Genomic DNA, 6,245 nt, shown 5'->3' on the forward strand with positions numbered 1-6,245 from the left:
TGAAAATGGGCCTCATTGCACCAACATAGACAACAACATAAATGATTTACTGATTCTGAGCAAGTATGCTTCATTAAATCAAAACAAAATATGCTTTTTATTTGAAACAAGGACATTTCCAAGTGATTGAAAACTTTTAGGAGCGTACAAAAATGCTTCAAACACAGCGGGACTCTGAAGGTAGGGACTAATGAGCCTCACACAAAGCCACAAACTTGCAGGCGGTCACACTACTTGAAACATGTGCATCTTATTGTGTCTCACGTCTCACTTTTCTCTGCCTTAAATCACAGAGACAATGTCTTTGTAGTGTACCACAGCATGGGACTTGTTCACTTCTAGACTTCATCTAAGGAATCAGTGGGGGCTGTAGGTAAAAGTCAAGCAGTGCTCAAAATAACAAATAGCAGATTGTCTCTGCACTGAGACCAGAAAGCACGCCGGTCAATTTGTGCACTTTTGCAGGACGATAAGCACAAGTGCTGCATTTAGGAGTGGTGTTGGAAGTACGTTAATGTTTTTTTCAGGTCCTTTAAGATGTCAAAATAAAGCCAGATATAAATCCAGGAGTGGAAATCAAGTGGTGGGAAAGAAAGAGTGAGGAGGTGGGATTGCGTGTGTGTGTGTGAAGTTGGTTTACATGAGCAACAGCTGCTGTGATTGTTATAAGCTGGGAATCTAGTCCATGGTGTGTATGTGTGAGTGTGTTACTGCACTTAGAGAGAGATGGAAGCACGTGTCTGCAACTGTGCTGACATGTCGCTGCAACTGAAGACTTTCAGTAAGTTAAGAGATGAAGGTAAAAACGATCGAAGAATAGCCATAAGAGCACACGGCCCCCCTTGCCTGCCTGGGGCCCAGGTGCTAACCTTTTACATCCCAGTGGTCAACCTCACCCCACCCCCACCCACCCTTAGTTCAATTCTTCCAGCTGGTTCCCATCACGGGCAGAGAAGGAGCAAAAGAAACAAGGGACAAATACTGCCAGCATCACTCCGCTAAAAAAAAAACGTTGTTAATATCAAATGAAAGCAATAAAAAAAAAGCACACATATCACAAACAGCTGCTGTTACAAAAATACACCACTGACGAAACAGCTGATTACAACAACAACATCAGCACGTCCTGCTAAAGCATTTCTGCTCTGGGGGAGCTCCAGCTTCTCATGTCCGACTTGAGATATGTTGAAATAGCTGGGGAAGGGGTAACGCAGGAAGGGAAAGAAGGGGGAGGGATGGCAGCACAGCCCTTATTTTTCAATCGACCCGTTAAGAACAGAGTAGAGAAAGGGAGGAAGGGAGGTACTCAACATCTGGAAAATATTAGAGGCCATGCTATGGCCCTTGTTGAAGGTTTGGGAGAGAGTGGATGGGGAGATAGAGAAATAAGGAGGGCAGTGTAAAGGATAGTGTGCGTATTGAGAGGGAGAACCTTTGATCTGCCGAGTTTGATAGCAGCTGTCTGCACGCTGGGTCACATAATGACACTGAGGAAGCATAATGACTTGAGATTTTAAGATCACTAAGCTGCACAGAAGATAACACTCAGGGATTTAAGTAGCTTGAAAACTGTGACAGAGATGCATGGGTATCTGCACACATGAAAGAAAGCGCAAAAAATAGCGCCCATATGGAGGTGATCTCTGGATTAGCATCGCTCAGTTCAGCGCAACACAAGTACAAGTCACAAACAAGGCTGCAGAAAAAATGCGGGTCTTTATGAGTCATTAAAACAAAGTCGTCACTCTGTAATTTAGAGAGTGGAGACATCTGATCTGCAGCTGTCCCAGTCCCCACACTGCACTGCTTGTGTGAAACATCGCCCTCTGCTGACAGACATTATAGCCTAATGTAGGCCAGTACTGTAATAATGTCACAGAGTGATGATGGCTCCTGAGAAAGATTATTTTTATAAATGCCCTCCTTCATTGAGAGAGCTCAAATTAAGCTAAGGCTAATTTGCTAACTCAATCTAGCCTTAGATTAAGTTAGCAATCTAGATGATAGAGGCGAAGCCACTGCACAATTTAGAACTGCTTCTGTGCATTTCCTCCAGAAAATGGCTCCTTAAATGTTAGCAAGGCACAGAATTGTGGTCCAAAAGTTGAAACCACTTGCTGGAGCCACCAGTGGCTGGTGGAAATGTACCAGTGACTGGCATATTTGTACCATCATTTTCTTGGCATGGAAATTATGCCAATTTCTGCCCACAGTCCTACATAATAATAGTTTCTCAAACTTTTGCCTAAATGGTGGGTAGATCTCAAAAAGCACCATGCAGGACAGAGTGAGACCTGGTGCATAAAGGGCACCAGGGGTGGCACTGCATTGAATGGAAAGGAGGAAATAGACTCCAGATCTACTGGTAGCAAGGCAGTGTAGTTAGTTGGTCATGTGTGTCAACATTTTTATCTATATTGGAAATCTCTTAACTACTGAATTGTTGTGAAATGATAAAATTGTAATTTACTGTGCAGAAGTCTTAAATCAAACCTCATTTCTTTATATTTTGCTAGGAAAATGGCAAATAGTTGCAACAGTTTATTGAAGCACATGTAAACATACAGGTATATATCGTCTATGAAGCAAAAATCGAGTTTGAAAGTCAATATTTGGACAACAGTCAAAAGTCTAACGCAGCAAGAACTCTCCTAAACAAACTTTCATGTAATTTCTTTAAGCAGTCTTCAGGAATATTCTCCAGTCTTCTTGATGGACATTCAAAGCTCTATTTCTGATGATCTAATGTGATCGCACACTGCTTCAATATGAGAAGGCCAATCCATAACTGATCGGTTGTCATTGTGTGCTTTTTTTTTTTATCCAGCTGTGTTTTTACTGCATTGGCAGTGTGTTTGGGATCATTGCCATGCTGAAAAATGAAGCTGCTGCCAATTAGATGTTTGGGCACTCACTGTTGTGTTTCTCTGCTGACCTAAATACTTACATACCTTTAAAACAACTGATTGCCTCCATCCATCAGTTTAGTTGTACTTTTTATTCATGGGGCCTTGGAACAATATCATGAAATATTATGAATATTGTGAAATTATATTGTGGAGGGTAGGGATGGGTACCGGTAATGGCACCGATTCTGACATAAACGGTAGTAACCAGACCGAAAAGCAGCGCACATTTCGGTGCTTTGTTTCGGTGCTTTTTTTTTCCTGAGATGTGATACACTTTGGATTCTAGCCAATCATTTTACCTTTGCAAGCGTAGTAGGCGGGTCCAGGTACGTACGTTCTTTTAGAGCAGAGCTACAGATAAAAAATGCCCAAGGCGAAGCGGTCAAAAGACTGGCTGTACTTCACAGCAAAAGATGCAAACTCAGCAGCCTGCAACAAGTGCTTTAAGGTGATACTGTGCAAAGGAGGTAACACCTCGAACCTGATGAAACACCTAGCGACGTATAGCATTTTGTTAAAAGCCGAGAAATGCACCGTATTTGATAGCTTGCTGCGAGACCTCACACCGTGCACATCTACTGCGGGTGTGGTGCCTCGGACCCGGAGTTAGCAACATCCCCCAAGAACCCGAAGAGGAGAGTCGTGGCCCCTAGCCCTGCCAGCGTAGCAGAAATGATGACGGATGATGATGGCAGCAGCAGCCGTTCTTCTCTGGGCGAGTAGCTTAATGTTGTTCGTGTGTAATTTACGTTGAGTAGGCTAACCACGTTATTAAATTAATGCTGTCTTCTTGTTTGATGGCAGATACTCCCTTCACCCTGGCCAAAAAGGCTAAAATGACCAAAGAAAAAGTGGGAAACAGCTAAACATGAGAGGTTTTTAGACAAAATTGGTGTTTTTTCCATTGATTAAGCACTGCTTCCAGCCAAGAGTGATACCACATATGCCCTATAGCTGCAGAAAAGGCTAATTGTTATCTTTTTACAAAAAAAAAACAGCTAAACATAAGAGGTTTTTGGACAAAGTGTGTGTTCTCCATTCTTTAAGCACCGGTTCGAGCACCGTTTAAGCACCGGCACCGTTTCAAAAGTACCGGTTTGGTACTGGTATCGGATAAAACCTAAACGATACCCATCCCTAGTGGAGGGCCTGATTTAAAATCCACTTTTAAGGCCTGTGATATCTGTGCCTCCATTGTGTGTTATATGCATTTCCTGGTCTCTAACAGACACAAACTGTGGGAAAACACAGGATCCAAATTAGTATCTCATTAGATCCAGAATCAGGGATGAGTCTCAGCTACAAAACAGAGAAGTCTTGCAGTTGAACTGCGTTTCCTGCTGCTACTATATCCTCCTTACACTTAACATTAAACTGCACACTTCAATGAAAAACAACACTAAAGCCCAGCCAGTCTTTTATCCTTGAATACAAAGTATTGAGTGTGCAGTAACCACAGCTGACCTACAGATGGCACTGTCATCTCTTCACTCAGTAAACATGTCTGTACCAGTCATTGGTGTTTACTGACAGAGAGGTGATAAGGGATATAAAGAATCAAATTGACACGCATGATATATTGTTTCAGATAAAATTGTTTCTTTAAAAGGAGTAATCAGTGTGTGATTGGTTCCTATCTCCTTCACTGTTTCCTGTGTGTGTGTGTGTGTGTGTGTGTGGACAGGCGTGTCTGCACTGTGAGGTATGTCAGGGTGCGGTCCTCAGTGGCTTCAATTAATCACTCGTGAGGTGAGTTAAGTACAAGGGAATCCACCTAGATGTGACAATGGCAGCACCTGTGATACAAGCACAGAGAGAAAGCTCTCCTTACCCTGTCTGCTCTGCTTCCAGTGTCCCACTTCATGCTCTCTTCCCAGTCCTGATTTACATTCCTTTAAAGCTCCAAACACTCCTATTAGTTTTGCTGGTTCAGAGTTTCTGGACACGCCCAGCTATGAGTCTTGTTTTCCCACTTTTTTTTCTGTTGCCATAGAAATAAGCCCAGGCAGGAAGTGAAGGCCTCATGCCCATGCAAAGGAGGGTTTGTTGGGTAAACAAATCCAGAGGCAGCACGGAGAGGACAGCAGAGGTGGACTGAGTGTTCAGAGAAATCACGACAGGCAGAAGTTTAGGAGAAAACGAGTGACACTAAGCAGAGACACATAAACACATGCTCGTTTGTTCTTCCGCTCGCTCCTTCCATCTGGGTGCACTGACGCCAAGTTTCTCACTTACTCATCGATTCACTAAAGAGTCAGCAGTTGTGGGCAAAGCCATCTTTTGCAACCAAAGGACAGTCACCAAACAATCTGCCACTGGAGTGAGCACAGTGTTGTGAAGCCCTTAGACCAGATGAATTATGAAGGCATGCAGTCCACACCTAGTTGCTTCTATTTTTAAAACAAAAAGCCACTTATAATGCATACTATCACAAGTTATGTATTGAAAAGAAGGTTGCTATACTGTAAGGCATGGGTGACATAGGAAAGACTGAGATCGAGGTTTGTAGATTGGTGGTAAAATACTGAGCGAATACTTTTTATAGCTTTTAGAATAATTTCAAATACCAAATACCTTTTTCTTCTCCCTTTTGATGCTCTCATTTAATAAACAACTGCAGAAATTCAAATTAAAAGTCGCTTTGTTGTTGTTTTTTTAAGTGAAATGCGAAGATTTCTCTTTTAAAAATCATGCAGACGTCAAAGCCCGGTGAAGGTGTGGATTGTAAAACATGCAAGTTATTCATATTACAGACAAAGGAACTACATATTTTAAAGGCAAAGAGGGAGTTGGTGAATAAAACAGAGCACTGACTTGTTCACAAATACTTTTATGCCTTTTGTCTTGTCTCCCTTGCCTCACCTTACCTTCAGCCCTTCTGTTGGGGTTAAAAGGGTTTTTCCTTCCCACAGTCGCCACGGGGGTGGGTGGGGGGGGGTCATGTGATTGTTGTAGGGCATGGCCTGGAGGCCTTATGTTTGACAGCTTTCATGTTTGACAGCTATTCACAGCTTTTTCCTGCAAAAACAAGACCTTCACCATAGCCAACAATACTACACCAAAGGAAATAAGTAATAGATAAACAAATAAATTACAGAGATTTGATGGTTTTTCCTATTTTTGTTTGTTTGTTTTTGTAAAAGAATTCTCTCGGTTGACACAAATCATCAATTTTATAATTGCAGGACAGTCTCCACAGTGAGCTCACAGAATTTTTTTTAAATATAATTTTACACATTTATTTCTTACAATTGAAGCCCAGAGCAGCATTTCTTTCTCATGTAGAAAACCGTTATTTTTGACATTACACCTCCTTTTATGTATTAAAGTACCTCA

This window comes from Pelmatolapia mariae, linkage group LG22 (assembly GCF_036321145.2).
Source record: "Pelmatolapia mariae isolate MD_Pm_ZW linkage group LG22, Pm_UMD_F_2, whole genome shotgun sequence".
In the NCBI taxonomy this organism is placed as follows: Eukaryota; Metazoa; Chordata; class Actinopteri; order Cichliformes; family Cichlidae; genus Pelmatolapia; species Pelmatolapia mariae.